Source organism: Ovis aries, chromosome 2 (genome assembly GCF_016772045.2).
Source record: "Ovis aries strain OAR_USU_Benz2616 breed Rambouillet chromosome 2, ARS-UI_Ramb_v3.0, whole genome shotgun sequence".
In the NCBI taxonomy this organism is placed as follows: domain Eukaryota; kingdom Metazoa; phylum Chordata; class Mammalia; order Artiodactyla; family Bovidae; genus Ovis; species Ovis aries.
The window spans coordinates 222,237,176-222,262,760 of NC_056055.1; the positions used below are offsets into that span (position 1 = coordinate 222,237,176).

At 38.2% G+C, this 25,585-nt stretch overlaps 1 pseudogene; it reads left to right on the top strand.

Annotated features, from left to right (window-relative positions):
- Positions 1–6,123: 6,123 nt before the first annotated feature.
- LOC101115609 (large ribosomal subunit protein uL1-like) lies at positions 6,124–22,837 on the top strand (annotated as a pseudogene).
- Positions 22,838–25,585: the final 2,748 nt, after the last annotated feature.

The window sequence follows — 25,585 nt, forward strand, 5'->3', positions numbered from 1 at the left end:
CTTCTATCCAAGAAAGAAATGTCACTATTAACAGTTTCTTCTGCAAAACTTTCCTTACATAAAAAAGTATTTGTGTGTGTATTGTGTGTGTACACTGAACATCTCTTTTACTTGTAGAGGTAGAAGAGTCCTGTGCACACTACCTGACACCTTGCTTTTTTCTTTTAGCACATACCTTGGAGATTGTGAAGCAAAAAGCAAAAGCTCTATCTTACTCTTTAAACAGTTGCATACTATGCCATTCAGTGGATGTTTCAAACGTTGATATAACCAGTTCCCTTTTGATAGCCATTTATTTTTTGTCTTTTGCTATTGCAAGCTAGGTTTCTGGTATTTTTATTTTTAATGTTCATTTGTTTATTTCTTTTATATCTCTTGTTGTTTAACCTGTACCATTTTTATTTTTAAAGCTAACTTTCTTTTATGATTTAAAATATTTTATAACTTTATCATCTTTACGTGCTTAGTCATTTCAGCTGAGTTGAACTCTGAGACCCTACAGACTGCAACCCGCCAGGCTCCTCTGTTCATGGGATTCTCTGTCCATGGGGTTCTACTTGGGTGGGTTGTCATGTCCTGCTCCAGGGTATCATCCGGACACAGGGATAGACTCCATGTCTGCTGCATTGCAGGTGGATTATTTACCACTGAGCTACCAAGGAAGCCCAAAAGAATACTGGAGCAGGTTGCCAGTTCCTACTCCAGGGGATCTTGCTGGCTCAGGGATTGAACAAGCGTCTCTAGTATCTCCTGCATTGGCAGGCAGATTCTTTACCACTGTACCACCTGGGAAGCCCCTTATCATCTTTAAATGTTATTTATTATCTATAGTTGATGCAAAATTAATATTAATACTTCTTCCCATCTTCCTTCTCTTCCACCACCTAATTTTTATTATTTATATGAGTATTCTTACTTTCTCTAGAGATTATTTTGTACTTTTGCATATTATATTTAGGCCTGTATTTATGTGCTTTAAATTGCATCTTCAGACCCTCTAACTCTGAAAGAAGAGGAGATCAGAATATTTACAGTATTTTCATGATTCTTCCTATTTTTAATCTCTCAGTATCTTTAGGCATGCTATTTCTACATTGCCATAGTTTTTAATACTCATATTCTCTGCTTCAAGTTGTTTCACCTTAATTCTGTAATTAAGCTTATTCAATGATTAGAATAAGATTTAACTGGCTGGGACTCATCTTCAAGTCATTGTTTTCCCCTGGCTATGTCTATGGGTGCTATATTACCTCAGTTTTGGACTATAGGCAGATGTATATCTTGACCTTTCCAGTTTCACAGTATCTTGGCCAAGTATAACATTACTGACTCACACTTTCTTTCTCTCAGAAACTTCTAGACAGTTTACCACTGCCTTCTAGCATTGAGTGTGGCTATAGGCAACCAGAGATTAACCTGATAGTTTTTCATGCTCACAGTTGATTTGATGTTGATGTTCTTGACATAATGCCTGAGGGAGTCTGGTAACTTAATCAGGACTTGTCTGCTTTGTTAATACAGTATCATCCTTTTTTGAACATCATGTAGTCTTTTAATCTATAGATTTTGGTCCTGTTTTATTTCTGGAGCATTCTCTTAGACCACTGAAAAGAGTTATTTCAGTTTCAGATTTTCTAATCTCTTCAAACAAACCCAATTTATATATGTTGGATCTCTGTCTTCCAAATTTGTTATTTTTTGTCTAAATTCCAGCTTAATAACCCCCATTTTACTTTCCATTTCTTTTTGCTTCATTTTCCTCTTTTCTCATCGGTTGTTCTCTATGTTCTTACTCTATTTAGCAGGATTCTTTGAAAGTTTGGAGGAATTTGCTTGAAAACTTTTTGAGCTTTTATTTTGCTTTTAGTAGTCACTGTATTTTGGTATCTGCTTAGTACCATGTGAATCTATGAAAGGGGGGAGAAAACACCTGAAATGCTTGGCTCTGCTATTTCCTCCATTTAGAGTTTATTCCTTTACAAACATCTCTGCTTTCCATGGTGGCTCAGGTGGTAAAGAATCTGCCTGCAATGCAGGAAACCCGGGTTTGATCCCTGGGTTGAGAAGATCCCCTGGAGGAGAGCATGGCGAGCCCAGTATTCTTGCTTGGAGAATCTCAGTGACAGATTGACTGCTAAGCTGCAGTTCATGGGATTGCAAAGAGTCGAACATGACTGAATGACTAAGCACGCTGCTTTCCATGAGCATCTGTTAAATTTCAGGAAAGTCTTAAAAATATATTTAATGAAAATGGTCAGTGATTTCTTTTTTCTGTACCCTACAGTATAGAAAATTTCCGTTTCATTTTATAGTAATGAAAAGAGGTTTATATTCTGCCTATTAATTAAAAATGACCAATTTAGTAGTTCAGGTTCTCATTTACTCTTCAATAGGTAACACAAGGGGAAGTGTGTCTCTTCTTGCCATTACCCTTGTATGTAATAGAATTTACAATAATTCAATTCCTTTGAAAGTTGTTATATTTTGTTATATTTAGCAATTCTTATCCTTTATACTATCAGCTTAAAGAAAAGCTGTAAATTTTTGTAAGAAATTATTCTTTTTTTCTTTTTTTTTCATAAAAATAAGCCTTCTCAAGAATGCTGAAGTTCATGTAGGTGGCAGATTTCACATATAGCTTTTGATTTTACAAGTGGTATTTGCACTATTTATCAGCATAATTTTTTCACTATTAAGTCAATCAACAAGTGTCACCAAATGACCATTTTGTAGAATATTTTGTATCATGCAACATAACTGCAACTTGTTTTCCAGGGTATATCATCTCTGTCCCTGAAAGGGGTCATCAGCTTATTTTCAAACAATTGATTGGTTGTGTGCTTGATGTAATTTAGTCAATAAGGCAACAGAAAAGTCAAGCAATGACATCTGAATGAATCAGACATACAAAGGCTCATACAATCTCCCCAGGATTCTAGCTAGGTTTTGCAATACTTAGCAATCTTGGATTGCTTTCTTTTCTTTTGAACTAATTTCAGAAGTACCTCTATCCTTACTTCTTCCATCTCTCCCTTCTTTTCTTCCTCTCTTGCTTTTATATGGTTTGTGTACAATTCTAGGTTGTGTGTTACAATGTTTATGCATCAGTAAAATACATAAATGAATGCTATAGTTCAATAAGACTTATGAGTTAATTTCACTAACAGAAAAAATACACATGTAGGAGTGTTTTTTATTTAGCGAGATTATGATCTTTATGTGGTCTTTTTCTGCTGAACCCCATGCCTGTTAATTGTATTTGATCAAGTTACTTTCAATGGGGAGTTGGGAGTCAAGGGGCCATATAACTTACTGGACTGTTGACTATATTCTGGCTTGAATTTGACTGAAATCTGTGGGTTTGGTTTGATACTCCCCAATTCTGAAGACATTGGTGTTGGATATAGCATTCTGGTCAATTTTAAGGTCTTTCTTGAGACTTAGGCTTTGACCCAATGTTCCTAGGGTTACAACAGGGCTGCTGGTGGAGTCAAACCCTCAGAGATTCTGTAAGGGACTCATTTGCATTTAGCGCCAGGAATGTCTTGGAACATGGAGAAAACTCCAAGACTGACTGCTGCCAATGGAAACAGTCTTCCTGGGATCCAGGACTGAAATTTGTTTAATAAAGCAAATTTTTGGATGTGACCAAATCACATATAGGCTACATTTAGCTTTCCTAAATTGATTCTATATTTGCATCCCTTCTGGACCATGCTGAAGAAGGTAATTATATACACACAAATTAAATATGAACCATAAATAGACATAGAAGTGAAATTGAAGCCAGGCAATAATATAGGTAAGAGAAACTGGTATTCCCTTGCTCTATCCCTTGTTTATCCTTTTGTTCTCATTCTTCTTTTCATCAAATACTCTGTTAATTAAGTCTATTTTCAATAAATTGATAAAAAATTAGAAGTTATTTTTAAGACTATGAATGCAGACTTGTGTATTCTTGCTCTCTTTTAACGTTAGAAAATAAAATTTGACATTAGCAAGTAACATTTATTTATTTTATAGAAGTTTCTCTTTTCCTTGTCTCCAGAAATTGCTCAATTTTGGCAGGTCTATCTCTAACCACGTGTGTGGTAGCTTATGAAGAGAAAGTATCCTCTCAAATCACTAGATGCAGAAAACACATTGTATCAGCAAGTATTTCTTACATGTTCATTCAGTAGGAGGTACTATAGCAAATGTTTCATGTTGATTATTTCATTTAATCTTAGCCATTGTGAAATACAGGCACTATTAATATCCCTATGTAATAGATGAAGAAACTGGGGCACAGAGAGCTTAGGTGACTTGACCAAAGTCACACAGCTAGTAATTGGTAGAGGTGAGACTGAATGTAGAAAATCTGATAGGAGAGTCATACTCTTAAGTACCATGACTCCTCCCTCATCACAAAACCACTATGTATTAACAATGGCCTCTAACTACCTCCTAGGGAAAAGGGCAAACATTTGAGAATGATGATAGAGTCTGAAGGTCAGAGTGGAAAAGACCTCAATTATCATCTGATCCAGTCCCGTACAGGAAGCAAAAGAGGATCAGGAAAGCTCATTTATCTGTTCAAGTCCACCCAGCCTTCATGGGTGACTAGACGCTATTCCTGCAAATCCCTTTCTACTATAAGACTTATAGGGATGAAGGCTCATTAAAGATTCATGTTCTGTAGATAAATTTCCCTGCAGTCCTTTATTTAATTTGGCTTAGTGCATCTAAGGAATTGACTAATGTCACTGCAAACATTAGAAAGCATAGGACGCCAGTTATGGGAAAGAAGGAAATCATTATTGATGAGAATTTGACAGAGCTGAGCCCCAAATTGCATAGTGACACCCCATTGTCTCCAACTTCTATATTTCAGGTGAATTTGTGATATTCTTTCAAAACAGAGGCATTCTGTAAGAAGATGCAGATTTTTTGAGTTGAGTTATAGGAAAAGTTAATATTCTAGATGACAGAATACAGCCACTGATGTGAATATTGCAGTTCACTTGAGCTCCAGAGGCTTGCCTCTTCTCTGAAATCTCTTGTGTTGCACAGAAGAGGGCTTCCTTTTTTTCCTCTTTCCTCCCAAAAGGCTTTTATGATGGGCATTTTTAATTAGGACACTTCTGATGCACAAACAGGATCTACCCTTGACAGTTTCCATCTCAACACATGTTTTCCCTCTCATTCATCCATCTTACTTGTCAGCCTCCTTCTCCCTCTGTGACTATGTTTGAAATGCTGTCCCACACATCCTTCCATTACAGAAAGGAAATTTGACACCTGGGGAGGCAATATTTCCTCTTACTGTCTAACTGTGCAGAGGGCATACTGGCTATTTCTCAAAATACCACAGTCAGCAGTATTGAAAACATTAGTGCTTTGTAGAGGAAACCAAGGAATTTTTTTTTTCTGATGAAATGCAAATTGTACATTCCATATCTCCCATCAGTGAGAACATCATTTTGCCTTGAATAGTTATGCAAGCACCTTCAAATCAATTAAGGGGCCGTGACTGCTTTGACATCCCATTAGCCCTTGCCTTTAGTTATGTGTCTGTTAAAGGCAGAAATAAAAGTGATTTTGCCAGTCAGAGATGGAGTTTCAAATATTCTGGTGTTCCAACTCCAATGAAGAAGCATGAATTTAGCTGCCCTGCTTATTCCATGGATGTTTATCTTACTATATATGGCACCCTGTGGTGGGCAGATATCAAAAAGACATGGTTTCTGATTTCAAGGGGCTTCTAGAATAGTGGAAGAAACTGAGTTTCAGAAATGTCCAGTGTCAAGCCTAAAGTTACATCATTCAGGTCTCTTTACTCAAATACTTAATGCTCATCTGAAACAGCATTATAGAAACATGGGACTGGAAGGTCATCCTGCTCATCTGGGATTCAAATTCTTCAACAATTGAGGTAATACTTATTTGTCAAATTGAATATTCATGGTGTATTGAGCAAGGGATAGAGTGGTTCAATTTGTGCTTATAAACATTTATCAGATGAATTGCTCTCAATTTTCTGCTTACTAAAGAGAATCAGACCTATTTTAGTGTGGTTTAAGTATAGGAGAGATCGGAAGTAATGGCAAAATCAGATGGTTTATGTGGTGTAATTTGAGAGCTATGGAAAGGTCCTCTGAGTCTGAAAAAAAATATCCTTACTATATTTATGTGCCTAAATTTCAACCACTGTGGTATTACTTTGGCTGTCAGCTGGAGGAGGATGTGGCTGAAGGTAAGCTTTGATGTAGAGGGAAGGAAGGGAAAAGATAGTAGAGAAAGGGTAGATACTGCCCACATTTAGAACATAGTAGGTACTCTATGATTGAGTGATTGAGAATTTTAAATGCAAAGTACTACAGAAACACGAAAGAGGAAAGAATTCTTAGTAGAGATAGAGGAAGGTCATTAACAAGTGGCACTTTGAGCATTGATGGGTTGGGTTGGGTTTTAGTAAGAAGAAATTAAGGGAGAAAGAGCATCTAAAAAGAAGAACTATCATAACTGTAGGGTGAACTAATTTAAAAGCGAGGTGAAATTTACTTACAATAGTGGTTCTCAAAGTGTGGTCCTGGAACTCGGGGTTCCCATGATCTTTTCATGATAATATTAAAGTGATATTTGCCTTTTTCACTTTCATTCTCTTGTGAACATACAGTGGAGTTTTCTGGAAGCTATATTTTGTGTGATATTTCAAAAGACTGGATGTGAATGCAAATATGAGAATTTACTCGTTCTCTATTCAACCAGCTATTAGAAATCTGTAAAACTGTAGAATATCACTCTTTTCACTTAATATATTTTTATTTCAGAAAATATGTTTTTAAAAATAATATGGTATTTATATTAGCATATAGTGAATTTATTTTTATTTAAAATTTAATGCTATCATGTTTAAAATTTTTGTTTAATTTTTAATTTAAGAATTCACTCAGTGATATAAGAACCACTAAGTCTGGGAAGAGTGTGCTGGCTGTTTCTTGAAATAGCACTATCAATAGAATCGAAAACAATACTTTGTTTAGGGAAAGGACAGTTGGGAGTGTTTAATAGTTTTTACATGCTAGAAGGGGTCCCCAGGGACTTCCTTGGTGGCTCAGTGGCAAAGAATTCACATACAAAGCAGGATTCAATCCCTGGGCCCAAAAGATCCCTGGAGAAGGAAATGGCACCCCACTCCAGTATTCTTGCCCGAGAAATCCCATGGACAGAGGAGCTTGGCAGGCTACAGCCTATGGGGTCACAAAAGGGTCTGGCACCATTTAGTGACTACACAACAACAAAGGGATCCTGAAATAAAAATGTTTAAGAATCATTGATCTAGTCTGTGTAGTGTAAGGTGTGTAGTGTAGCTGGACAAACCTGAAGAGGTTGGTTCGAGTCTTGAACACTATTCGCAAAGCGTGGCTTTTACGTTGTAAGCAAAGAGGAGCTGAAGAAAGTTTGTGTGGAAGAGATTGGCTTGATCAGAATTGTGCTTTGGAAGAGAATTCTGGCAAGCATATGAAGGATGGATTGAAGGAGGGAAGGAAATGAAGACAAAAAACACCCAAGAAGCAGCTCTGGCAATGTCTAGATAAAGACCTGACCTGGAGCAGGAGCCATGGGAATGTAAAGAAGGTAAAAAAAAAAAAAAAATATATATATATATATATGCAAGGCATTAGTGAACGTGGTCATTGCTTGAATGGAAGGCTGATGCATGCATGCTAAGTCACTTCAGCTGTGTCTGACTCTTTGTGACCCCATGGACTGTAGCCCACCAGGCTTCTCTGTTCATGGAATTCTTCAGGCAAGTATACCGGAGTGGGTTGCCATTTCCTTCTCCAGGGTGTCTTCCCAACCTAGGGATGCTGAGGTCCTGCATTGCAGGCAGATTCTTTACTGCTGTGCCATGGGCGAAGCCCATATAAGGCCGAAGGAGGGGTCAAAGAGAACTCCAGATTTTCTTGCTCTATCAACGAAATGATCAAACATATTATTTGAGGTCTTAAGGGCAAAGCTTTGAGATGGATGCTATTGTTAAAATGCCAGGCTACCTGATGTAAAACCCCATCTCTAGTGGTAACCCACTCCAGTATTCTTGCCTGGGGAGTCCCGTGGACAGATTCTTGCCATCTATGGTGTCACACAGAGTCAGACACGACTGAAGCGACTTAGCAGCAGCAGCAGCAGCAGCGGTCACTAGCTATGTTAGGCAAGTCACCTCATTTATGCCTTAATGTCCTCACCTGTAACATGGTGATGACATTAATACCTATGTTATAAGGTGGATGTGAATAGCATCGTCAGTAATCAAGTGCTCAGAAAGGTGCCTGACTCACAGTAAGTTCTCTGTAAATGTTTGTCAAGGAAAAGATGGGGTGTAGAAGAAAGGATGATACAGAATTGAACATGAGAGGAGCCTTGTCTGGATGTGGGAGCACAGGAAGGTAAGTGATTTTACTGATTTGTATCATTAAACATAGATGGGGTTGCCTAAACCAATCTTCAGCTCCCATGCTTAGTTTATCTGACGTAAGGCAGGGTTGGCTATTGGAAATCTTAGGTAAATTTTCCAGAAGTTTGTTTTTGTTCATTTAAGCTTTTGCTGGCAGTTTGTGCTGTCATTCAGCTGTGCCTGACTCTTTGTGACTCCATGGACTGTAGCCCTCCTCAGACAAGAATACTGGAGTGGGTTGACTTGCCCTCCTCCAGGGACTCTTCTCAACCCAGGGATCGAACCAAGGTCTCCTGCATTGCAGGCTGATTCTTTACTCTCTGAGCCACCAGGGAAGCCCAAGAATACTGGAGTGGGTAGCCTCTCCCTTCTCCAGGGGATCTTCCCAACCCAGGAATAGAACTGAGATCTCCTGCATTGCAGGTGGATTCTTTAGCCAGATGCTTTATTTAAGCTAGAATTTCAAAGAGTAGAGGATTGTGGTAATTCATGGCTTTGGGGGGCCAATAGGAAGTGGTAGGAATGATAGAGGATACTGACTGGTGCTTTACTTCAAATGGTCTTATGTTCTATCTTTAAATTTATGTGGATTTTGTATTTTATTGACAAAGTGGCTCACTTAAAGTGTTCTATGTTCTATCTTTAAATTTATGAGAATTTTGGCATTTTATTCTGTAATAATATGAGTTTATTTTGGTATGTAAACATGTTTTAAATTACCCATCATTAAGGAAAAAGATGCTTCAGAAAGAGGCTCCTTGCTTATTGAGTACCCCCAGCACAATGCCACATACCCCAGCGGTACACTGATTTGAGCAGCTCTGATTTAACCCAATTATACAGCCCAGTAGGGAAAAAAGAATCAACTCTATATATGCTTTAGTTCTTTGCAGGAAAAACAATGAATCATAAAGATTAATCGTGTCTTTTCTTGTGAGTTTAATAAATAATATCGGTTTACAGGAAGGATGAAAAGTTGATACATGTAATTAATGCTGAATGAAAAATGGTACAGTCAAAGATCTGCACAAAATGCTGTCTTTTAAAATATATGGAGGGGGTGCTTTTTTTTTTTTTAATTCATGAAGAGTTGATTTTAAGCTAAGCAACATTTTCTGCAAAGGTAATTGAAGACACCTCCTTCCCCAATGCAGTCATTCTCTTTCCAAAAGGAAAAGAATAAAGTTCTACAAATAAACCAGCTTTCTGAATAATGTTCAGTCCCAGGGGAAGGAATTTAAATTGGATTTCAATTATAAATAAATGTGCAAAAATTTGCTTGAATGAGTCCCTGCTAATACAAAGGGGAAAATGCACCAATATATAACAGATCAGGTGGTCAGTCCTGATTATGTGGTTAATAGTGGCACTCCAAATTGTGAAGGTAATGTGTGCCTTCTGATAGAACGCAGTCAGAGAACACGTTTAACCTTAATCTAATCAAACTTTTAAGCCTAATTTCTAGTTTCCAGATATTTGGGAACTAGAGGAACAAGTTAAATGATACCATAAGGAAATAAGGACACAAATCCAGAATATAGAACCTCCTAGAAAACAATTGAATTGATTCTTCAAAACCTCAATGCAGAAAATTTTAACTGTCTCTGTGTGTGTTTGTATGTACTGGGAAGTGTTTTGAGAATCTTGATTAGATACTAATTAATAAAAATAAAAGAACTTGAAATGCCAGTTGGGGAAACTTGAAGGTGGTCTAGATATTGAAGAAGAGTAGGGAATTATCACTCATTTTCTCAGGCTGGCTAATGGTATTAAGATTATACAGGACATATACCTTATTTTTAGGATATGTGTGCTGAAATATTTAGGCAATAAAGTATTGTGAGATCAACCACTCACTTTCAAATGATTTAGCAATAGAATTAGAGAGAGAAATGAAAAAGAAAGAGAGCGAGAGACAGATCTTTCCAAAAATTGGTAAAAATATTAACAATTGAATTTAAGTAGTATTTATATGGTTGTTTCTAGCACAATTTTTAATTCTTTGTATGTTTTGGGTTTACCCATCCAATATGTGACAATAGTGAGATATGCATGTAAACGACTAATCATGTGTTGCAATATGTTACAAAGAAAAAAAAAAGAGTGAAATGTCATGAGAGAGTGTGATGCTGCTGAGTCACTTTAGTCGTGTCCGACTCTGTGTGACCCTATAGACGGCAGCCCACCAGGCTCCACCGTCCCTGATATTCTCCTGGCAAGAACACTGGAGTGGGTTGCCATTTCCTTCTCCAATGCATGAAAGTGAAAAGTGAAAGAGAAGTCGCTCAGTCGTGTCCGACTCTTCGCGACCCCATGGACCGCAGCCTACCAGGCTTCTCTGTCCACAGGATTTTCCAGGCAAGAGTACTGGAGTGGGGTGCCATCACCTTCTCCAGAGAGAGTGATAGAGGGACACGAATTGGATAAGGATGGGGTGAGTTGGAATCAAGATTGCTGGGAGAAATATCAATAACCTCAGATATGCAGATGACACCACCCTTATGGCAGAAAATGAAAAGGAACTAAAAAGCCTCCTATGAAAGTGAAAGTGGAGAGTGAAAAAGTTGGCTTAAAGCTCAACATTCAGAAACCTAAGATCATGGCATCTGGTCCCATCACTTCATGGCAAATAGATGGGGAAACAGTGGAAACAGTGTCAGACTTTATTTTTCTGGGCTCCAAAATCACTGCAGATGGTGACTGCAGCCATGAAATTAAAAGATGCTTACTCCTTGGAAGAAAAGTTATGACCAACCTAGACAGCATATTCAAAAGCAGAGACATTACTTTGCCAACAAAGATCCATCTAGTCAAGGCTATGGTTTTTCCAGTAGTCATGTATGGATGTGAGAATTGGACTGTGAAGAAAGCTGAGCGCCGAAGAATTGATACTTTTGAACTGTGGTGTTGGAGAAGACTCTTGAGAGTCCCTTGGACTGCAAGGAGATCCAACCAGTCCATTCTGAAGGAGATCAGCCCTGGGATTTCTTTGGAAGGAATGATGCTAAAGCTGAAAGGCCAGTACTTTGGCCACCTCATGTGAAGAGTTGACTCATTGGAAAAGACTCTGAAGCTGGGAGGGATTGGGGGCAGGAGGAGAAGAGGATGACAGAGGATGAGGTGACTGGATGGCATCACTGACTCAATGAACGTGAATCTGAGTGAACTCTGGGAGTTGGTGATGGACAGGGAGGCCTGGCGTGCTGCGATTCATGGGGTCCCAAAGAGTCGGACATGACTGAGCGACTGAACTGGACTGAAAAAGAGACACAGAGATGTTTGGCTATGATTTCAAGCCCCATAGAGAGTATGTAAGACTAGAAAGAAGCCAAGTCCCAGGCCTTTTAACTCAAGAATTTAAAAATGGAAGCAGTTTCCTGGTAAATGTCCATTCAACAGTCAAGAGCTCAAACATCCAAGAGTGACATTTTAATAACATTTCTTCTCTGTGGCACTATATCAGGTCTGGACACTAAGCCGGGTGACACTGCAGGGCTGCAGAGATCCACACAGATAGCTAACAAGCAATGTTCCGATGGACTTGCTTTAGAGGTGATATAAACCTTCACCTGAACAAAGCAGTTACCTCACTGTAAATGTGTGTGGGGATACCGAGCCATCAGCAAACTGAAATATTTTTATCGTTTGCAATCAGTAATGAAAACCTGGAAAGGATTTCTCTTGAGATATTCCATTTTTGATGGATTTTCTTTGTTTACAATGAACTTATATTTTGCAGCCTAGTCTTCCTCAACTGAAATAACTGAACCATAATATCTGGAACAATAACTTGAATGGTATTTGAAGTATGTAGGCCCAAGCCTTGACTCTGTTCACATGAGGTGAAAACTTAAAGAAGACACAATTATAGGCTGGTGGCTTCCTTTATGGGAAGGGAGTTGGAATCTAACAGACACTGGAGGGGTTTTGCCCCACCAAACCCTTGGGTGGGAAAGCCCACTGTTGGTGGTTTAGGGAAAGACTTAGTCTTCTATTTCTCTTTGATGCCTGGGCTGAGCTGTTCCTTCCTGCCAAGGGTAGAGTTAGGTCCCATGGCCGAGGGTAGATTTAGATGTAACTGAATCACTTTTTTGCTCATTTATTCAAAAAATCATAGGAGTCAGATTCACTGGAGAAGCTGCTACCTATAACGGAGATAGTGTGTCAGAAGTAGCAAAGCTTATGTGGTCTTGTACAAGCTTCCTTTCAGTCTGTGCTTCATTTTGCCCATCTGTGAAATGATAACAATGCTCTCTTCTCAGGATTGTTAAGAAGATTAAAGGACACAGTGCTATTCCTTGACATATAGTGAATATGAAACTTGAGTCAGCACTGGGTCAATCACTTGACATTCCTTATCTCGCTTATATGTCCCAACAATTCCATACAAGGAAGTGCAGTTTTTGGTCCTGTTTTAAATATGAGGACTTTGGCGATCAGCTCAGCTGGTTAAGCCTCTTTCCTCGGTCACTGAGTGAGTTGTCATCAGATAGTACCCTACACTCAATCACTGGAGAAGCTTGCCAGCCATTGGGTGCTCAGGACAGGATGGTTTTCTCCTCTTTGCCTTTGGTCCCTACCTTCCTTTTCTTTTGTTTTTTTTTTTTATTTCTCTCTCTCTCTCTCTCTTTTTTTTTTTTTTTTTGGCTCTTTTAAGTGTCTCTAATGTGGAATTCTAATCAGAAATAGCAGAAGGGGTGCAGTGATTTGCTCCAGCTAATGGGCTCTTCCTGAGGTTGGATTGAAAGCACTGAGGACCCTACCATGCCAGATATTGGGTGGGGGAGGTTATGCCTAATGCAAAGAGAAATAAAGTCTTTGAGTTCTGCAAGTGCAGCCCTTGTTCTGTGCTCCTAAGAAATTGTATATTCTTAAGAAATTATGTATATGCTGGAGGTAATAAGCAGCAGGTTTGTTAGCTTGCAGTAGACTCCAAGGTTTCATGTTAAATGATTTTTGGTGAGGAAGTTGCCATTCCCTCTGACAATAATCTGCTCTGTTCATTGCTTGTCTCATTGTCCAACTCAGCTTGTAGGGCTTTGTCAGTCTTCATGAAAAGCTTTCTTTCCAGGCAGCGAGAAAGTGGAAGGTCAGAAGGAGGACACAGTGCAAGAATGTAGAAGCTCACAGGATTTGCTGAGTGATGAGACCTTCTCTAGCTCAGAGAAAAGTGAAAAGCCCTTTCTTGCCATCAAATTTAAAATTTATCGAGACAAGTGGAAAACAAACACAGGAAAAGTTATTCAGAAAGCATTATGCTTTCAGCCTTCCGATTCCTTTGAAAAAATCCTCCATCAGAAGGGGCAGGGTTGAATTCTGCAGCAAATGGGATAGGAAAGAAGGAACCACCCAGCATACATAGGAGAGGATTGAACCAGAATGTAAACTGAAGGCACTAGGTATTGCTGTTGTCTTTATAAACACACTGTGTTGAAGAGGTGGTGCTCAGGCTTTCAACCAATGACTAGCAAGTGTCTACATAATGAGCAGCAACCCCTACTCTGTATCTAGAGATCACATATATGGAGTAACAGCCTCCACCGGGCATGGCTGGCTAATTGTCTGAAGCCTGGATGAAGAGAGAGGATTATATTACATGCTCCAGCATATTACATTAAGCTGAATCCTGATTCAGAGCCAATATTTTTGTTCAGTGATGCTTGGTGCTTTAGATCTCTCCCTGGTGGAGTTTATCTCCCTGAGGAAAAACAGTGATAGCTGTAAAGAGCAGTCCATAAATTTTTTTCCTTTCTTTTTTCATTGGAAGATAATTGCTTTACAATATTGTGTTGGCCTATGCCATACATCAACATGCATCAGCCACAGGTGTACATATGTTCCCGCCCTCCAGAACCCCCCTGCCCAGCTCCCTGTGTCACGCAGAAAATTCCCACTTGCTGTCTATTTTACATATGGTGATGTGTATGTTTCCATGCTCTTCTCTCAATTCATTCCGCCTTCTCCTTCCCCCACCTACTGAAATAGGTTAATCAGTACCATCTCTTTAAATTCTGTACTCATGTGTTAATATACAATATTTGTCTTTCTCTTTCTGACTTATTTCACTGCGTATAATAGGCTCTAGGTTCATCCACCTCATTAGGACTGACTCAAATGCATTATTTTTTTAAACAACTGAGTAATATTCCATTGTATATATGTGCCACAATTTCTGTATCCACTCTTCTGTTGATGGACTAGTTGCTTCCATATCTGTTGTAAAAAGTGCTGCAACCAACATCGAGGTACATGCATCTCTTTCAATTACGGTTTTCTCAGGGTATATGCCCAGTAGTGAGACTGCTGGGTCAACCAAAACCCTGGAGCACTTTTCTATCTCAGTATAGAGACGTCTTCTAGCAAAAGGAACACTGGACTGAGAGTCATTTGTGCGAGACTGGGATTTTCTAGACTTGGCACTGCCATTGGGCAGGTGTCTGACTCAAGGTAAACCAGTTGTTATCACAGAATTGCCACCTTCTAATCCATAAAGTGAGAGAGAATGAGAACTTTCTTCAGATTACAACCAGTCAGAAAACCCAATGTGTCCAACAGATAAACTCAGAGAAGCCCTGGTTGGATAACAGATGAGGAATGAAGCACCCATTGCTCACCTTTCCTCTGCTCCTTCCCACTTTCCCTTCAAGTGGCTTCACCAAACCTTTAGACATCCATAGTTCCCAAAATAGCCTCCCACGCGAATCCCCCTAGAGATCACATAGTAGAAATGTTAGTCTTTTATTACCGTGGTTTTAGACTTGTGTGTGTTCTAAAATTTCAGTAGGAGAATCACCCTGAAGGTGATTTTACAAATAAAATAGAAACATGTAAGAGGATGTCTACGTCCTGCAAGTCCCAAGTTTTATTTTGTTGTTGTTGTAATTTTTTTTTAAGTTCAGTCCTTCTCTCCTATGTAGAAATCTGTAGTGATTTTGGTTCAAATTAAACCACACTGATACTATGCTACTGTGTGGGTTATGGTTGTATATTGTTGGTTAAAGAAAAATTCTCCATGTTTGTCAGTCTCAAAACGAACAGTATGATGACAAAGGGATTCCCAGGTTTCTCAGTGGTCAAGAATCCTGCCAGTGCAGGAGACGCAAGAGATGCCAGTTGGATCCCTGGGTCAGGAGGATCCCCTGGAGGAGGAAATGGCAACCCACTCCAGTATTCTTGTCGGGAAGTCTTATGGACAGAGGAGCCTGGTGGGCTACAGTCCATGGAGTTACAAAGAGTCGGACACAACTGAGTGACTATGTACACAAGCATGTGATGACAAAAGCTTCTCTGTTAGGTGTTTTATTCTGACTAGGAGAAGGAAAGAGGCAGTGCAGATAAATAAAGCAGAGTCTTATGGAAGGAGTTGTATGATATCTGGCTTTTGAGTTAAAGTTCTTACTAGACCAAATTGTCAGGTTAAAAAAAGCAAAAAGCAAAAAACAAAACAAAACAAAACAAAACAAAAACCAACCAAAACAGGAAGCAGAGAGGTAGGCGCGTTTGAACTGTTGGTTTTTGGTTTAAAGAATGTGTCTAAGTTAGGAAGAGATTTTATAGAATCATAAAGCATTGAGAATTTAAAGCTGGAAGGGATCAAAATGATTTTATCCCAAGAGTGGCTTTAGTTTTTGAGAGGAGCTTTTCTTTTTCTTAAAACGAATGTTCATATATAAGCAAAGGATTTTGATCTTTTGACTAGCCTCTTAGGGAATGTTCTTCTTTACAATATGCATGGGGTTTTGGAATGACTGGTAAAGACTTTCTGGGAAAGAAAATGTAATAGTATGTTGGGTAAATTGAGAAATTGAAATAATTACCCTAAGTTTATCAAGGTAATTTCATTAACACTAGTATTATCAAATATTGTTGCTGAGATCATTAAAACAGTCCTCAGTTGAAATGGAATCACTTATGTGCTTTAGTGATGGTATTTTTATTACATTTTTTAAATTTGAAAAACAGAATGCAATCAATTAAGCCACATGTCTGCAGAAAAAAGGTCACATTTTTGCAATTATTTTAACATAAAGAAGTGTTACATATAGAGTCACTGTCAATTACTAGAAATAATTATATATTTTCTTGGGTAATTTCTTGGTAATTAAAGTTTCAGTGAAGCATAAGATGCTTTGTTAATGAAAAGATTAAAAAAACCTCACAAGAGTTTATCATATTTTGTTGAAATGTGGTTCAGTGTTTATTATCATAATTTCTGATTGTTATTGCATAACCTTGAATCATATTAATGCACAAATCACGAGTGTAAGCCAAATAATAACTCATGAAGTAAAAAATACATCATATGAGGTGGTTCAATAGCAATCAGAATTATGATAATAAACATTAAACTGTGTTTCAACAAAGAAACAACAACACTCTAAAAATATTTTTTCTTTTGATTTTGAAAGAATCTATGACACTAATTACAAAAACAATTACTGAAGAGGAAAAAAAGAAAAAACAAATATTGCCCTATTTGTTTCCAAGTATTCTATACTGAATAGTATAAACATACAAAACTGCAAACAGAATTTTTATGAATAAAATAATTTCCAAAATGTTGAAAAAGACATCTTGAGTGAATTTTTCACATTGCATGTTGTATGTTCTTGAAATTAACAATGCTAACCCATCCTTAGCTAGACAAGACTTTACTTGTTACTTTAGAAGAAGGAGGTGGATTTAAATTGATTCATTCTTTTATTCCTATCCTTTATGAGACCAGTAAAGATGTGACATGAGAGAGTAAATAGGTCAATGTGCCCTTCTTGTTTCCAGATGTTTCCTGGGAGGAGCAAGAGAACCACAGGAAATCTCGTAGGGACGCAGGTAAGATTGGGATGCTCCTGGATTCTGAACCTAAGAAGATAGGACATAAAACAAATACATTGCAAAGATGGAAAATTAGGAGCTGTTGTAATGGTGTGCTAGATCTGGCTCTTAGAGTAGATTTTTCGAGAGTAGATTTTGTGCTATTAATGTGTATGTGCTCTAGGTGCTTAGTTGGTAAGTCGTGTCTGACTCTTTGCAACCCCAAGGACTATAGCTCACCAGGGTCCATTGTCCACGGGAATTTCCAGGAAAAAGCACCAGAGTGATTTGCCATTTCCTCTTCCAGGGGATCTTTCTGACCCACGGATCAAACCCACATCTGTATCTCCTGCAGGAGGATTCTTTACCACTGTGACACTGGGGAAGCCCAGAAAGGAGAGCTGAAATGAGATTTTGGGCGTCTCTTTTCAACTCTCCTTTCAGTGACTTTCCATTTGGAAGATTGAAATCAGTCTTGGTAAGGTTATTTACACAATGGAAATTGGCAAATACTACCAATCAGAGCATTTTCTTTTTTCAGAAAGCCAATTTTTTAGCAAACTAGAAATGATGGGAAGAGAAATGGGCTGTGGATTTGAAAGTCACTTTGATCAAAATAGTGACCACTATAGAGCTCAATTAGATTCTCTTTAAGTAGAGGCAAAGATTTATATTTATTTACCTTGTTAAAAATGACCCCTTATCTGATCTATAAGCCTGAATAAATTTGGAAAATCTGGTCCAGTGTTTTTGATTTGACTCTTTACCATTCACATCAAGCTTCTAATACTGACATGACCTTTGCTGCCTTCTGCCCCAACAGACTCCCATTAATCTTTTCTTCAAAGAACAAATGAAATGGAGGGTCTACTAAGGGACTTCTGTAGGACAGGACTGGTGCTCCTTGTGACCTGATAGTCCTCTGATTTTCCAAGGAGCTTTTATTTAGTGAAATTTCAAGCACCTTGTAACATATCAGACATCCCATATCTGGACTCCCAGGTTCTCTTTGCATTCCTATTCCCAAGTATTCATCATACTACTCTCTCACTCTCTTGTGCATGCCTTTGCCGAGAGTTCTCTTTCTCTTCCTCACCATCTGTCTAATCCCCAATTCAACAGGAATTATAGAAAAACTGTTGCCTGAAAAATCTCATCTTATCCACAACAGTCATTGCATGTCATATCTCCAAGAACAGGGGCTCTTTATTTTGCAAATATTTTTGAACAATTTGGAAATTGCAATTGTGAGCACACTGTACACACTGTAGCCAAGGGTTTCTGTTAAACTTGGAACAAATCTAGGAGCTACTGTTTACATAATTGAAGGGATGAGGGGGGAAGCGAAAAGGAAAAGGCATCTTTTCAGGATGAGTTTGTACTTGAAGATCCTAGAACTCAAAATTTTGGTATTAATATTTGTGCCTAAATTAGTTTACCTTAGAGCTTTCTACTATAGAGATGTGGGTCTAAGGTCATTAACAGATTTTCTGGTTTATGGACAAGAACTGAAACTTGGGGAGCCAGATTAACTTTTTTGTCTAATTGTCATGGGATGGAAGGCTGAAAGGACCAGCTTGGGGAATGCATCAAAAGCATGTAGATATATTTGCAGTCCTAGTTCTTTAGTTTCAAGCCTTCTTGTCTTTCATTTTCCTATGATCACATTATGATTTATTAATAAACATTTACATTTTTCAAATGGGGATATTTAAATAAAACTTTACTGACTTGTCATTTTTATAAAATTATCTGTTGGATTGAACCCAGGTCTCCCACATTGCAGGTGGATTCTTCACTAGCTGAGCCACCGGGAAAGCCCAAGAGTACAGGAGTGGGTAGCCTATCCCTTCTACAACAGATCTTCCTGACCCAGGAATCGAACTGGGGTCTCCTGCATTGCAGGGAGATTCTTTACCAGCTGAGCTACCAAGGAAGCCCTTTTCAAATAGGAATATTTAAATAAAACTTTCATTGAAATGTCATTTTTATGAAGCTGTTTTGTTAAAATTTTTCCTTGTTGTTTTTTGTTACTTCAGATTTTAAAATAAAATTATCTAACTCCAGACAAAGGGTTTTAGAGAGATTTACATGGGATTTTGAAGTTGCTAGGCTCACATCTGAACACCTAATCGCTTCCCTCTCATCTTCTTGTGTTGTCAAAAGCCAATTTTTGCTCCTAGATAAAGTCTTGTTTTCATTTTGCTGGGGGATGGGATTGGGGGTAGCATGATTTTAAACATTTCTGACTCCTCTTTTTGCACAAAGGTGTTTCTCTTGGCAGGAATCCTAACTTGGCTGGATTCACTTTGGTGTGGGTGTGACCCCAGTTTTCCTCCAGCCAATATTTTGCATGGCCATGCCAGTTGGGAGAGCCAAACTCTCTCTCCTGACCAAAGATCATAAAAAGGCAAAGACAAGTGCTCAAGGCACTTTTCAGAGATGACGATTTAAATTATCATGCTCTCCTGGGGTCCTTGAGAAATAGGCCACTCTCTGATCATTTTTGAGCACTTGCCAGCATGCCTGAAATATGAGGAGAGGGAGAAGATGTGTCTGCTTTTCTAATTAGTTTTTTCCTCCACTAAGTCATATCCCCTTCCTTTTAAGTGACGGAAAACATTAGAGTTCTTAAGAGATGTCTATTTTCCACTGGGGTTTACATCATCGTTTTATCTAATTATTTCCCAATTACGAATAATAATTAAACCAAATGGTGATGCAAACTGGCATGGTAACAATCTATCTTTTTAGAAGAGCTTCCCAAAGGAGTTATAGAACACCAGGGTTGATCATTCTTTGTTCAGTCTCAAAAGTCAGCCTTTAAGAAACCAAAAGTTACAAATCTTGATTTTTAAACCATGTTGGATGCCCCTTGTCCCTAATCTGAGAGAGAAGACTGATGAATTCAGTTTTCAACTCTTTTTGACACCTCAAGAGTGTTTTAATAGTGGCAGTAAACATAGGCATGCTACAGAAGGAGAATTTGTTGGCTGAGTAACTATTAATTAACCTGGAGTCAGGAGACCTGGATCTAGAGTGACTGCGTGTCTGAGTCCGCCAGAAAGAACCTTGGTGAATGCCTCTTGTTTTGGTATTATTGTGTCTGGTGGCTCCTTCCACCATCAGAAGTGTCCTACTTCAAATTCTTCTATAACTTGCTAGACGGACAAGCAAAATGTTGACTTAGATATTGATATCCGATTGCAAGAATCTAAGACTTAAATCAAATTGTCTAAGTGGTATTTCTCAACCTCAAACATCCTATTTAATTAAGATCAAATAAGAAACTAATAGATGAAAATATACACTTTTCATGACAGCCCTACAAGCTAAATTTACAAAATTTCTAGAAGAAAGAAGAAAGTATCTTTAAGATCTTGTATAGACAAAGATTTTCTAAATGAGACTTCATAAAAATTAAAAACTTTCTGCTCTTCAAAGACACAAAAAACTGAAAAGCCACAGACAGGGAGAAAATATTCACAATATAGCTAAGATAGCACTCTTATTTGAAATATATAAAACTAATGAAAAAAAGACAAATCATCATTTTTTAAAAAAAGTGAGCAAAAACTTGAACAAATACTCAAAAATATATTAGAATGGCAATTATGTACATGAAAAGATGTTTAACATCAAAGAAATGCAAATTAAAACCACAAGATATTTTAAGCCCATTAAAATTGTTAAAATTTAAAACTGACAGCACTAAATGCTAGTGAATGACTGAAAGTTTCATACTTAGCTAGTGGGAATATAAAAGGGTAAATTGGTTGACAGTATATTGTAAAGTTAGACATGCCCTTACACTCTAACCCATCTATTCTACTCAAAGTATTTACCCAAAAGAAAGGAAAACAGATGACCACAAAGGGACTTGAACAGAAATATTGATAGCAGGTTTATTCACAGTAGCTTCAAAATGGAAATAGCTCCTTAGATTGTCAACATGTAAATTGACAAACTGTGACCGGTTTATAATGGAAACCTATGCAACAATGAAAAAAATAACTTCAGTTACATCTCACAAGAGGAGTGAATCTCATAGATAATATGTTGTGAGGAAGAATGTGGGCACAAAAGAGTATATGCCAGGTGATTCCACTCATATAAAGCTCTAGAATAGGTGAAAGTGATCAATGGTGATAGAAATCCAATCAGCAGTTATCAGAGTGTCTCTGTGTGTATGAAAGGGGGAATGTTGAGTGGAAAGTAGATTGAAGAAACTTTCTGGATGAAGGAAATGCTAATTCTCTTTATCTAATTGATATATACATGGATGTTTACACATATTAAAATCATCACTGAATGAACACGAGGTGTGTTCGTTATAATACTGTAAAATAAGTCACACTATTTCTCAGTTTATCAAGTGCATTCTCACACAATAATGTTTTCCAAATATTTCTAAGCATCACAATTCTTTCTTTAGACAAAATGTTACATGGAATTTCAATATATAAAATAGCAAAAGCCAAGTTTCTGGAGTTGAGATGAGGAAGGGGTTCTGATCAATGGAAAGCATTAATAAATACAGATGAGAAACCGCTACACATTAGCACACAAGTGACCTTTCTGGTCATTTTAATGACTCAGGCAACCAGGTGGGTTGATTGCCCTTCTGATGGTTGATTTTCGTGGATTTTTAGTAGTGGATGGAAATAGAGAACTGATCAAGATTATCCTACATTTCTATTCACTGTCAGGTTTTAGGGAATCATCTACATGAAATTTTAAGTTTTCATTTTTATATGACCATCACTCTCACTGTTGCTTAAAAAATTCCTCTTTTCCCCAGAGGGGAAAGATGAAGGCCACATAAAAAACTTGGATGTTTTTGGCTTTTCCAGTTATCACAGCCTAAGGACCCATGAGCAGCAGTCTCCTGCAACACATGCTATGAAGCAGTGGGGAAAGTCCTGCCTGGGAACCAGTATAAGTGCCTGCAGTGTCTGGAGATGGTGGCGCTTCAGGTCAGCTTGTGGGCCTATGACTCTCAGAAGGACAAACACTTCTTGGGCACCATCAGGCTTAAGTCCACTCCCCGCCCCAAATTCTCCATGTGTGTCCTGTGGGACCAGCAGCACTGTGAAGAAGTCAAGGTTGTGGATATCCCCCACACGGCGCTCAGGAAACTCAACAAGAATAAGGAACTGGTCAAGAAGCTGGCCAAGAAGTATGATGCCTTTTTGGCTTCCGAGTCTGATCAAGCAGATCCCATGAATCCTAGGCCCAGGCCTGAACAAGCCTGGCAAGTTCCCTTCCTTGCTGACCCACAGTGAGAACATGGTGGCCAAAGTTGATGAAGTGAAGTCCACCATCCAGTTCCAGATGAAGAAAGTGCTGTGTCTGGCAGTGACTGTTGGCCACCTGACGATGACAGATGATGAGGTTGTGTACAATATCATCTCAGCTCTCAACTTCCTGGTGTCCTTGTTCAAGAAAAATTGCCAGAATGTCAGGGCCTTGTGCCTGAAGAGCACCTGTACTAAAGCACAGCTTAATAAACCATACTCCACTATCAAAAAAAAAAAAAAAAAAAGGAAAAACTTGGATGTTTTTGGATCGGTTGATGCCGACTGAGGTTTTCATTCTCAACAATGTCTTACTCACACATTTTTGGGTTTCCCATCCTATAGCAGCTGGTTTGATTCATTTATTTATTTTAAAATTCAATTTGTGATACAGTTAGAAGAGACTGTCAGCAAGGGAGAGTCAAATGGAAAGTTTATTTTTTTTTCTCCAAAGGGTAAATGGTGGACAAGTAGGGGACTGCTGGCATGGGGCTTATTGGATTTATTTGGTTTATTTTTTCCTAAAATCCTTCCCTCTAAGAGGACAAAGTTCTTCTTTTCTCTTTAAGTGCAAAGCCCAAAGTGAGAAAAATTTGAAATTTGATTTAAATTTTTTGGTTCGGGACAGACTAAAGAAAACACTGAGGCTGACTGAATTTTCTTTAATTTAAATAGGAGAGAGATTGGAATTCCCACGAGAGGACTGATTGTTGAAATTCATATTTATTTTTTTAAATCTGTCATTGGGGATATGCTGATTTTGAAGGATAAAACAGAGAGTAAGGAGCTCCAGAAATATGTGTGAGACTGGGCCATGAAAGGATGAGAAAGAGCTGAAGCCAGTGATAGCCGATAGCCCCACCAACACACTGAGACTGGCTCTTGAAGCCACCTGCAAATCCCGTCTCAACTATTGCCCTGTTAGGCTTTATATTTCCTCTGTTAGAAATATTTCATGATTTGAGTATGAGTTATACAAAAACAAAAAAGAAACAATAAGACCCCTAAACCAAAAAAACAATTAAGGAAAATTCTTCCAGTTGAAAATGCTTAGCAAACTGGAATAAACAAAGGAAAATGATGTCTTTATTGTAGGATTTCCCTGGACCTGTAATATTCTCATGTGCATTTTGAATCTCCAAGAAGAGCTATAGGATTAGCCATGCAAGAAGTCTTAACTTCAAATGAGAGGAAAATTTTACCCATTTACCTCCCATTAACATCTTCGGAGGCTGACCTCAAAATTAAAAAAAAAATGCTTTGATGAAAGCATTGAAAAATTACTGTTAAAATGCAAATCATAACAGGGACATGATAATATTTAAAAGCATTATTAACCAACTTAATTCCTCAGTTTAGTTTATCAAATTAACTGCAAGTGCCTTGTAAAACTCTTGTGGGAAGGACATTGGACTGAATTAAAGCGTGACAGGGGACAGACGATATCGATAATCTATCCAGAAGGCCAGGAAGACATAGTAGATCGACCAAAGTGACAACATTTCTGAATTTTAAATAATTATCAGCTTCAATTTCTGTAGCAAACATCAGTCAAGAACCATATAAGAGAAAAGAGACGTTCAGTTTATTTAAACACAAGAATCACACACATCAGATTCTAGCATTTCTATATTAACTTAAAACATAAAACAAATAAATGATTGCCAGCAACAAATGGAATGTTTAAAGTTTTCTCTGGATGCAAATTTGTTTTTCGTTGTATGGAGAACTGACATTGAAACTCAAGGTTTAGCTGGTTTATGTTGACACTACCAGTGGCATCAAACCTATTTCCTTTCATTTCCTTTCCATTTTTTTAAAAAAACTTTTTTTGTTTTTTGGCTGCATCATGAGGCATATGGGATCTTAGTCTCATGCCTCTTGAAGTGGAAGCATGGAGTCCTAACCACTGGACCATCACGGAACTCTCTCCTTTCCTTTCTTTATGTTCATTTAAGTGAGATTTCCCTGTCTCTCCTCCAGGTGAATCTACCTGATTGGATTCTGGCCAGTGCAATGTGGGCAGAAGTGATAAACTCTGCCTCTAGTCTTGGTATACACAGAAAGTCTTGCATGATCCTCATTTTCTGAACCCTCCTATCTGCTAGGTATGTGCTACCAAGGCAACAAGAAGGCAGAGTCATGTGATTATAGCAACCTGGGTTCCTGAATCACCATCTGGAGGACAGTCACACAAGCATTCATACTGGATTTTGTATAGGTTAGAATTAAAGTTTTATTTTGTTAGGTCACACAGATTGCTAGAGTCGGACATGATTGAGCATGCATGTACCCACTGAGATTTTGATTTTGTTTTGGTAGCGCGTTTCACCTTAATTGCCCTGGCCAACACAAATTCAGGGAATAAGGGCATGTTTACTTGTGAAAGCTGAATCTAGAGTAAGTTACTGGTCATAACTCATTCTTTTCATAGTGACTGTACCAACATGTACTTTGTGCTACTCCTGCCTCAGTCCATGGAAATTGCTTTAAAATCAGATTATTATGTAAGATTAGCTTTAAAGTGTTCCAGTTTTTTAATATCCCCCACTGGTATCCTGCTCTTGTCTCCCATCTGCTGCATTAACAGTGACCACTCTGGACTAAAGTGCTCCAATTCCACCGTGGTGTGTTTTGGGTCATATACAGCATATGTGGCTGTAGAAGTCACTTTCCCCAGCCATGAAGTGTGGAACCACACCTCAGAGGATGCAGACCAACCCAGGCAGAGGACCCAACGAGGATCTGCTGACCTGGTAACCTTTCTCGTATTTACACACATTGGCCCTTACCCCAGCACAGCACAGCTGGCTGAAACAGTCCTCAAGACTTTAGGAACTCCTCCCAAGAGAATTTCATGAAAGTATGAACTAGTCAGAAAATGAAGATGAAATTAATGTAAACCTTGCTTAGGAATTAAATAAATTTTCTGGAACAGGAACTTCAACAAGTGTGATAGGAATCACTCTCTAAACACAGTGAAGAGGTTAAGGAATATTTGTAATGCAGATTTACATCTGGTGAAAGTCTCATCTGA